This window comes from Nerophis ophidion, linkage group LG29 (genome assembly GCF_033978795.1).
Source record: "Nerophis ophidion isolate RoL-2023_Sa linkage group LG29, RoL_Noph_v1.0, whole genome shotgun sequence".
In the NCBI taxonomy this organism is placed as follows: Eukaryota; Metazoa; Chordata; class Actinopteri; order Syngnathiformes; family Syngnathidae; genus Nerophis; species Nerophis ophidion.
Window position 1 is genome coordinate 18,309,207 of NC_084639.1, and position 10,895 is coordinate 18,320,101.

Genomic DNA, 10,895 nt, shown 5'->3' on the forward strand with positions numbered 1-10,895 from the left:
AATGTAGGTATGTAAGTATATATAAATATGTATGTATGTATTTATGTATGTATGTATGTATGTGTTTATGTATGTATGAATTTATATATATATATATATATATGCATGTTTATATGTATGTAAGTATGTATAAATACATATGTATATACATAAATACATATGTATGTATGTATGTATGTATGTATGTATGTAGGTGTGTATGTATGTATAAATACATATGTATGTATGTATATTATATATGTATTTATGTATGTATGTATGTATGTAGGTGTGTATGTATGTATGTGTGTGTATGTATGAATTTATATATATAAATACATACATATATAATATACATACATACATACATACATACATAAATACATGCAAACATGCATACATGCATACATACATACCTTCATACATATAAACATGCATATAAATTATATATATATATATATATATATACATGCATATACATTTATATATATATATATATAAATATATATATATATACATAGATATATATATATATATATATATATATATATATACATATATATATATATCTATGTATATATATATATATATATATATATATATATATAAATGTATATGCATGTATATATATATATATATATATATATATTTATATGCATGTTTATATGTATGAAGGTATGTATGTATGCATGTATGCATGTTTGCATGTATTTATGTATGTATGTATGTATGTATGTATATTATATATGTATGTATTTATGTATGTATGTATGTATGCATACAAATGTTGGTATGTAAGTATGTATAAATATACATGTATGTATGTATGTATGCATATATGTATGTATGTATATATGTAAGTATGTATAAAAATACATGTATGTATGTATGTAGGTAGGTATATATGTATGTATGTATGTATGTATGTATGTATATTATATATGTATTTATGTATGTATGTATGTATGCATATAAATGTAGGTATGTAAGTATACATAAATATGTATGTATTTATGTGTTTATGTATGTAAGAATTTATATATATATATATATATATGTATATATATATATATATGCATGTTTATATATATGTATGTATGTATAAATACATATGTATGTATGCATGTATGCATGTTTACATGTATGTTTGTATGTATGTATGTATGTATGTATGTATGTATGTATGTATGTTTAATCATATATGTATTTTTCATGTATGTATGCATGTATGTATGTATGTATGTATATGCATGCATGTTGTAATAAACATGTATATATGCACATGTGTTTGTATGCTTAAACATATATGTATGTATGTATGTATGTATGTATTTATGTGTTTATGTATGTATGTATGTATGTATGTATGTATGTATGTATGTATAAATATGTATGTATGTATGTATAAATAAATATTTAATGTATGTATAAATATCTATGTATGTATGCATGTATTTATGTATGTGTGTACGCATGTATATATGTAAGTATGTATGTATCTATGTATGTATGGATGTATGTATGTATGTATATGTATGTATATGTATGTATGTATGTGAGCATATATGTATGTATGTATACATGTATGTTAGTATGTATGTATGTATGTATGTATGTTAGTATGTATGTATGTATGAATTTATATATATATATATATATATATATATATATGCATGTTTATATGTATGTATGTATGTGTTTATGTATGTATGAATTTATATATTTTATATATATATATATATATATATATACATATATATATACATATACATATATGTATATATATATATTTATATGCATGTTTATATGTATGTATGTATGTATGTATAACTACATATGTATATATGTATGTTGGATGTATGCATGTTTGCATGTATGTATGTATGCATACAAATGTTGGTATGTAAGTATGTATAAATATACATGTATGTATGTATGTATGTATGTATATATGTATGTATGTATGTGTATATGTAAGTATGTATAAAAATACATGTACGTATGTATGTATGTATGTATGTATGTGTGTATGTTCAACTTTAGCAACAGTATTGTGCGGCTGAACCAAGTTCGTTTTTTGAAATTTTTGTGTAAGGCCCACCCCTTACGACATTTTCGCGAAATAAAGTTTTCTAAAAATATGCAAATTCTGCCCTTTTCGGGTTTTGTCGGCACTTCTGAAGAGGTTTTGAGACATTTCCCACAGTTTTAGCAACAGTATTGTGCGCCTGAAGCAAGTTCGTTTTTTGAAATGTTTGCGTAAGGAATCCCCTTACGATATTTTCGTGAAATAAAGTTTTCCAAAAATATGCATTTTCTAACATTTTAAGGTTTTGTCTGCACTTCTGAAGAGGTTTTGAGACATTTCCTACAACTATAGCACCAGTATTGTGCGGCTGAAGCAAATCCTTTTTTTGATTTTTTTGCGACATTTTCGCGAAAAAAAACTTTTCCAAAAATATGCATTTTCTGCCCTTTCCGGTTTTTGTCGGCACTTCTGAAGAGGTTTTGAGACATTTCCCACAACTTTAGCAACAGTATTGTGCGGCTGAAGCAGGTTCGTTTTTTGAAATTTTTGCGTAAGGCACCTCCCTTACGACATTTTCGTGAAAAAAAGTTTTCCAAAAATATTTAAATTCTGCCCTTTTTGGGTTTCACGGGCACTTCTGAGGAGATTTTGAGACATTTCCCACAACTTTAGCAACAGTATTGTGCGGCTGAAGCAAGTTCGTTTTTTGAAATTTTTGCGTAAATATTTTTGCAAAATAAAGTTTTCTAAAAATATGAAAATTCTGCCCTTTTCGGGTTTTGTCGGCACTTCTGAAGAGGTTTTGAGACATTTCCCACAACTTTAGCAACAGTATTGTGCGCCTGAAGCAAGTTCGTTTTTTTTAATTTTTGCGTAAGCCCCCCCCCTTACGACATTTTCGCGAAATAAAGTTTTCCAAAAATATGCAAATTCTGCCCTTTTCGGGTTTTGTCGGCACTTCTGAAGAGGTTTTGAGACATTTCCCACAACTTTAGCAACAGTATTGTGCGGCTGAAGCAAGTTCGTTTTTTGAAATTTTTGCGTAAGGCCCCCCCCTTACGACATTTTCGCGAAAAAAAGTTTTCCAAAAATATTTAAATTCTGCCCTTTTTGTGTTTTATGGGCACTTCTGAGGAGATTTTGAGACATTTCCCACAACTTTAGCAACAGTATTGTGCGGCTGAAGCAAGTTTGTTTTTTGAAATTTTTGCGTAAGGCCCCCCCTTACGACATTTTCGCGAATTTTTTTTTTCCAAAAATATGCAAATTCTGCCGTTTTCGGGTTTTGTCGGCACTTCTGAAGATGTTTTGAGACATTTCCCACAACTTTAGCAACAGTATTGTGCGCCTGAAGCAAGTTCGTTTTTTTTTATTTTTGCGTAAGCCCCCCCCCTTACGACATTTTCGCGAAATAAAGTTTTCCAAAAATATGCAAATTCTGCCCTTTTCGGGTTTTGTCGGCACTTCTGAAGAGGTTTTGAGACATTTCCCACAACTTTAGCAACAGTATTGTGCGGCTGAAGCAGGTTCGTTTTTTGAAATTTTTAAGTAAGGCCCCCCCCTTACGACATTTTCGCGAAAAAAAGTTTTCCAAAAATATTTAAATTCTGCCCTTTTTGGGTTTTATGGGCACTTCTGAGGAGATTTTGAGACATTTCCCACAACTTTAGCAACAGTATTGTGCGGCTGAAGCAAGTTCGTTTTTTGAAATTTTTGCGTAAGGCCCCCCCCTTACGACATTTTCGCGAAAAAAAGTTTTCCAAAAATATTTAAATTCTGCCCTTTTTGTGTTTTATGGGCACTTCTGAGGAGAATTTGAGACATTTCCCACAACTTTAGCAACAGTATTGTGCGGCTGAAGCAAGTTTGTTTTTTGAAATTTTTGCGTAAGGCCCCCCCTTACGACATTTTCGCGAATTTTTTTTTTCCAAAAATATGCAAATTCTGCCGTTTTCGGGTTTTGTCGGCACTTCTGAAGATGTTTTGAGACATTTCCCACAACTTTAGCAACAGTATTGTGCGCCTGAAGCAAGTTCGTTTTTTTTAATTTTTGCGTAAGCCCCCCCCCTTACGACATTTTCGCGAAATAAAGTTTTCCAAAAATATGCAAATTCTGCCCTTTTCGGGTTTTGTCGGCACTTCTGAAGAGGTTTTGAGACATTTCCCACAACTTTAGCAACAGTATTGTGCGGCTGAAGCAGGTTCGTTTTTTGAAATTTTTAAGTAAGGCCCCCCCCTTACGACATTTTCGCGAAAAAAAGTTTTCCAAAAATATTTAAATTCTGCCCTTTTTGGGTTTTATGGGCACTTCTGAGGAGATTTTGAGACATTTCCCACAACTTTAGCAACAGTATTGTGCGCCTGAAGCAAGTTCGTTTTTTGAAATTTTTGCGTAAGGCCCCCCCCTTAGGACATTTTCGCGAAATAAAGTTTTCCAAAAATATGCATTTTCTAACATTTTAAGGTTTTGTCGGCACTTCTGAAGAGGTTTTGAGACATTTCCTACAACTATAGCACCAGTATTGTGCGGCTGAAGCAAATCCTTTTTTTGATTTTTTTGCGACATTTTCGCGAAAAAAAACTTTTCCAAAAATATGCATTTTCTGCCCTTTCCGGGTTTTGTCGGCACTTCTGAAGAGGTTTTGAGACATTTCCCACAACTTTAGCAACAGTATTGTGCGCCTGAAGCAAGTTCGTTTTTTTTAATTTTTGCGTAAGCCCCCCCCTTACGACATTTTCGCGAAATAAAGTTTTCCAAAAATATGCAAATTCTGCCCTTTTCGGGTTTTGTCGGCACTTCTGAAGAGGTTTTGAGACATTTCCCACAACTTTAGCAACAGTATTGTGCGGCTGAAGCAGGTTCGTTTTTTGAAATTTTTAAGTAAGGCCCCCCCCTTACGACATTTTCGCGAAAAAAAGTTTTCCAAAAATATTTAAATTCTGCCCTTTTTGGGTTTTATGGGCACTTCTGAGGAGATTTTGAGACATTTCCCACAACTTTAGCAACAGTATTGTGCGGCTGAAGCAAGTTCGTTTTTTGACATTTTTGCGTAAGGCCCCCCCCTTACGACATTTTCGCGAAATAAAGTTTTCCAAAAATATGCATTTTCTAACATTTTAAGGTTTTGTCGGCACTTCTGAAGAGGTTTTGAGACATTTCCTACAGCCATAGCACCAGTATTGTGCGGCTGAAGCAAATCCTTTTTTTGGATTTTTTTGCGACATTTTCGCGAAAAAAACTTTTCCAAAAATATGAATTTTCTGCCCTTTCCGGGTTTTGTCGGCACTTCTGAAGAGGTTTTGAGACATTTCCCACAACTTAGGCAACAGTATTGTGCGCCTGAAGCAAGTTCGTTTTTTTAATTTTTTGCGTAAGCCCCCCCCCTTACGACATTTTCGCGAAATAAAGTTTTCCAGAAATATGCAAATTCTGCCCTTTTCGGGTTTTGTCGGCACTTCTGAAGAGGTTTTGAGACATTTCCCACAACTTTAGCAACAGTATTGTGCGCCTGAAGCAAGTTCGTTTTTTGAAATTTTTGCGTAAGGCCCCCCCCCCCTTACGACATTTTCGCGAAATAAAGTTTTCCAAAAATATGCATTTTCTAACATTTTAAGGTTTTGTCGGCACTTCTGAAGAGGTTTTGAGACATTTCCTACAACTATAGCACCAGTATTGTGCGGCTGAAGCAAATCCTTTTTTTGATTTTTTTGCGACATTTTCGCGAAAAAAAACTTTTCCAAAAATATGCATTTTCTGCCCTTTCCGGGTTTTGTCGGCACTTCTGAAGAGGTTTTGAGACATTTCCCATAACTTTAGCAACAGTATTGTGCGCCTGAAGAAAGTTCGTTTTTTTTAATTTTTGCATAAACCCCCCCCCTTATGACATTTTCGCGAAATAAAGTTTTCCAAAAATATGCAAATTCTGCCCTTTTCGGGTTTTGTCGGCACTTCTGAAGAGGTTTTGAGACATTTCCCACAACTTTAGCAACAGTATTGTGCGGCTGAAGCAGGTTCGTTTTTTGAAATTTTTGCGTAAGGCACCTCCCTTACGACATTTTCGCGAAAAAAAGTTTTCCAAATATATTTAAATTCTGCCCTTTTTGGGTTTCATGGGCACTTCTGAGGAGATTTTGAGACATTTCCCACAACTTTAGCAACAGTATTGTGCGGCTGAAGCAAGTTCGTTTTTTGACATTTTTGCGTAAGGCCCCCCCCTTACGACATTTTCGCGAAATAAAGTTTTCCAAAAATATGCATTTTCTAACATTTTAAGGTTTTGTCGGCACTTCTGAAGAGGTTTTGAGACATTTCCTACAACTATAGCACCAATATTGTGCGGCTGAAGCAAATCCTTTTTTTGGATTTTTTTGCGACATTTTCGCGAAAAAAACTTTTCCAAAAATATGAATTTTCTGCCCTTTCCGGGTTTTGTCGGCACTTCTGAAGAGGTTTTGAGACATTTCCCACAACTTTAGCAACAGTATTGTGCGCCTGAAGCAAGTTCGTTTTTTTTAATTTTTGCATAAGCCCCCCCCCTTACGAGATTTTCGCGAAATAAAGTTCTCCAAAAATATGCAAATTTTGCCCTTTTCGGGTTTTGTCGGCACTTCTGAAGAGGTTTTGAGACATTTCCCACAACTTAGGCAACAGTATTGTGCGCCTGAAGCAAGTTCGTTTTTTTAAATTTTTGCGTAAGCCCCCCCCTTACGACATTTTCGCGAAATAAAGTTTTCCAAAAATATGCAAATTCTGCCCTTTTCGGGTTTTGTCGGCACTTCTGAAGAGGTTTTGAGACATTTCCCACAACTTTAGCAACAGTATTGTGCGGCTGAAGCAAGTTCGTTTTTTGAAATTTTTGCGTAAGGCCCCCCCCTTACGACATTTTCGCGAATTTTTTTTTTCCAGAAAATATGCAAAGTCTGCCCTTTTCGGGTTTTGTCGGCACTTCTGAAGAGGTTTTGAGACATTTCCCACAACTCTAGCAACAGTATTGTGCGGCTGAAGCAAGTTCGTGTTTTGAAATTTTTGCTTAAGGCCCCCCCCTTACGACATTTTCGCGAAAAAAAGTTTTCCAAAAACATTTAAATCCTCCCCTTTTTGGGTTTTATGGGCACTTCTGAGGAGATTTTGAGACATTTCCCACAACTTTAGCAACAGTATTGTGCAAGTTCGTTTTTTGAAATTTTTGCGTAAGGCCCCCCCCTTACGACATTTTCGCGAATTTTTTTTTTCCAAAAATATGCAAATTCTGCCCTTTTCGGGTTTTGTCGGCACTTCTGAAGAGGTTTTGAGACATTTCCCACAACTTTAGCAACAGTATTGTGCGCCTGAAGCAAGTTCTTTTTTTTAATTTTTGCATAAGCCCCCCCCCCTTACGACATTTTCGTGAAATAAAGTTTTCCAAAAATATGCATTTTCTGACATTTTAAGGTATTGTCGGCACTTCTGAAGAGGTTTTGAGACATCTCCTAAAACTATAGCACCAGTATTGTGCTGCTGAAGCAAATCCGTTTTTTTGATTTTTTTGCGACTTTTTCGCGAAAAAAAGGTTTCCGAAAAATATGCATTTTCTGGCATCTTCAGGTTTTGTCGGCACTTCTGAAGAGGTTTTGAGACATTTCCTACAACTTCAGCACAGTATTGTGCGCCTGAAGCAAGTTCGTTTTTTGAAATTTTTGCGTAAGGCCCCCCCTTACGACATTTTCGCGAAATAAAATTTTCCAAAAATATGCAAATTCTGCCCTTTTCGGGTTTTGTCGGCACTTCTGAAGAGGTTTTGAGACATTTCCCACAACTTAAGCAACAGTATTGTGCGCCTGAAGCAAGTTCTTTTTTTAAATTTTTGCATAAGCCCCCCCCCTTACGACATTTTCGTGAAATAAAGTTTTCCAAAAATATGCATTTTCTGACATTTTAAGGTATTGTCGGCACTTCTGAAGAGGTTTTGAGACATCTCCTAAAACTATAGCACCAGTATTGTGCTGCTGAAGCAAATCCGTTTTTTGGATTTTTTTGCGACTTTTTCGCGGAAAAAAAGGTTTCCGAAAAATATGCATTTTCTGGCATCTTCAGGTTTTGTCGGCACTTCTGAAGAGGTTTTGAGACATTTCCCACAACTTCAGCACAGTATTGTGCGCCTGAAGCAAGTTCGTTTTTTGAAATTTTTGCGTAAGGCCCCCCCTTACGACATTTTCGCGAAATAAAATTTTCCAAAAATATGCAAATTCTGCCCTTTTCGGGTTTTGTCGGCACTTCTGAAGAGGTTTTGAGACATTTCCCACAACTTTAGCAACAGTATTGTGCGCCTGAAGCAAGTTCTTTTTTTAAATTTTTGCATAAGCCCCCCCCCTTACGACATTTTCGTGAAATAAAGTTTTCCAAAAATATGCATTTTCTGACATTTTAAGGTATTGTCGGCACTTCTGAAGAGGTTTTGAGACATCTCCTAAAACTATAGCACCAGTATTGTGCTGCTGAAGCAAATCCGTTTTTTGGATTTTTTTGCGACTTTTTCGCGAAAAAAAGGTTTCCGAAAAATATGCATTTTCTGCCATCTTCAGGTTTTGTCGGCACTTCTGAAGAGGTTTTGAGACATTTCCCACAACTTCAGCACAGTATTGTGCGCCTGAAGCAAGTTCGTTTTTTGAAATTTTTGCGTAAGGCCCCCCCTTACGACATTTTCGCGAAATAAAATTTTCCAAAAATATGCAAATTCTGCCCTTTTCGGGTTTTGTCGGCACTTCTGAAGAGGTTTTGAGACATTTCCCACAACTTTAGCAACAGTATTGTGCGCCTGAAGCAAGTTCGTTTTTTGAAATTTTCGCGACATTTTCGCGAAAAAAAGTTTTCCGAAAATATGCATTTTCTGCCCTTTTCAGGTTTTGCCGTCACTTCTGAAGAGGTTTTGAGACATTTCCTACAACTATATCACCAGTATTGTGCGGCTGAAGCAAGTTCGTTTTTTGGAATTTTTGCGAAAGACATTTTCTCGAAATAAAGTTTTCCAAAAATATGCAAATTCTGCCCTTTTCGGGTTTTGTCGGCACTTCTGAAGAGGTTTTGAGACATTTCCCACAACTTTAGCAACAGTATTGTGCGCCTGAAGCAAGTTAGTTTTTTGAAATTTTTGCGTAAGGCCCCCCGTTACGACATTTTCGCGAAAAAAAGTTTTCCAAAAATATCCAAATCCTGCCCTTTTCGGGTTTTGTCGGCACTTCTGAAGATGTTTTGAGACATTTCCCACAACTATATCACCAGTATTGTGCGGCTGAAGCAAGTTTGTTTTTTGGAATTTTTGCGTAAGGCCCCCCCCTTACGACATTTTCGTAAAATAAAGTTTTCCAAAAATATGCATTTTCTGCCCTTTTCAGGTTTTGCCGTCACTTCTGAAGAGGTTTTGAGACATTTCCTACAACTATATCACCAGTATTGTACGGCTGAAGCAAGTCCCTTTTTTGGAATTTTTGCGAAAGGCCCCCCCCCCTTACGACATTTTCGTGAAATAAAGTTTTCCAAAAATATGCATTTTCTGACTTTTTAAGGTATTGTCGGCACTTCTGAAGAGGTTTTGAGACATCTCCTAAAACTATAGGACCAGTATTGTGCTGCTGAAGCAAATCCGTTTTTTTGATTTTTTTTGCGACATTTTCGCGAAAAAAAGTTTTCCGGAAAAATATGCATTTTCTGCCATTTTCAGGTTTTGTCGGCACTTCTGAAGAGGTTTTGAGACATTTCCCACAACTTTAGCAACAGTATTGTGCGGCTGAAGCAAGTTCGTTTTTTGAAATATTTGCGTAGGGCCCCCCCCTTACGACATTTTCGCGAAAAAAACTTTTCCAAAAATATGCAAATTCTGCCCTTTTCGGGTTTTGTCGGCACTTCTGAAGAGGTTTTGAGACATTTCCTTCAACTATAGCACCAGTATTGTGCTGCTGAAGCAAATCCTTTTTTTGGATTTTTTTGCGACATTTTCGCGAATAAAACTTTTCCAAAAATATGCATTTTCTGCCCTTTCCGGGTTTTGTCGGCACTTCTGAAGAGGTTTCGAGACATTTCCCACAACTTTGGCAACAGTATTGTGCGCCTGAAGCAAGTTCGTTTTTTTTAATTTTTGCGTCCCCTTACGACATTTCTGCGAAATAAAGTTTTCCAAAAATATTTAAATTCTGCCCTTTTTGGGTTTTATGGGCACTTCTGAGGAGATTTTGAGATATTTCCCACAACTTTAGCAACAGTATTGTGCGGCTGAAGCAAGTTCGTTTTTTGAAATTTTAGCGTAAGGCCCCCCCTTACGACATTTTCGCGAAAAAAACTTTTCCAAAAATATGCAAATTCTGCCCTTTTCGGGTTTTGTCGGCACTTGTGAAGAGGTTTTGAGACATTTCCCACAACTTTAGCAACAGTATTGTGCGGCTGAAGCAAGTTCGTTTTTTGAAATTTTTGCGTAAAGCCCCCCCCTTACGACATTTTCGCGAAAAAAAGTTTTCCAAAAATATTTAAATTCTGCCCTTTTTGGTTTTTATGGGCACTTCTGAGGAGATTTTGAGACATTTCCCACAACTTTAGCAACAGTATTGTGCGGCTGAAGCAAGTTCGTTTTTTGAAATTTTTGCGTAAGGCCCCCCCCTTACGACATTTTCGCGAAATAAAGTTTTCAAAAAATATGCAAATTCTGCCCTTTTCAGGTTTTTCCGTCACTTCTGAAGATGTTTTTAGACATTTTCTACAACTATATCACCAGTATTGTGCGGCTGAAGCAAGTTCGTTTTTTGGAATTTTTGCGAAAGGCCCCCCCCTTATGACATTTTCGTGAAATAAAGTTTTCCAAAAATATTTATTTTCTGACATTTTAAGGTTTTGTCGGAACTTCTGAAGAGATTTTGAGAC

General features: G+C 35.5%; 1 long non-coding RNA gene across 6 annotated transcripts in view; it reads left to right on the forward strand.

The window, feature by feature from the left end:
• LOC133546154 (uncharacterized) overlaps nt 1–9,086 on the forward strand; it is a 124,209-nt gene extending 115,123 nt beyond the window's left edge. For all 6 annotated transcript variants that reach the window (XR_009805010.1, XR_009805012.1, XR_009805014.1 and 3 more), the window contains one exon: nt 8,888–9,086. This is a non-coding gene — a long non-coding RNA (uncharacterized LOC133546154). The remainder of the gene's footprint in view (nt 1–8,887) is intronic.
• Nucleotides 9,087–10,895: the final 1,809 nt, after the last annotated feature.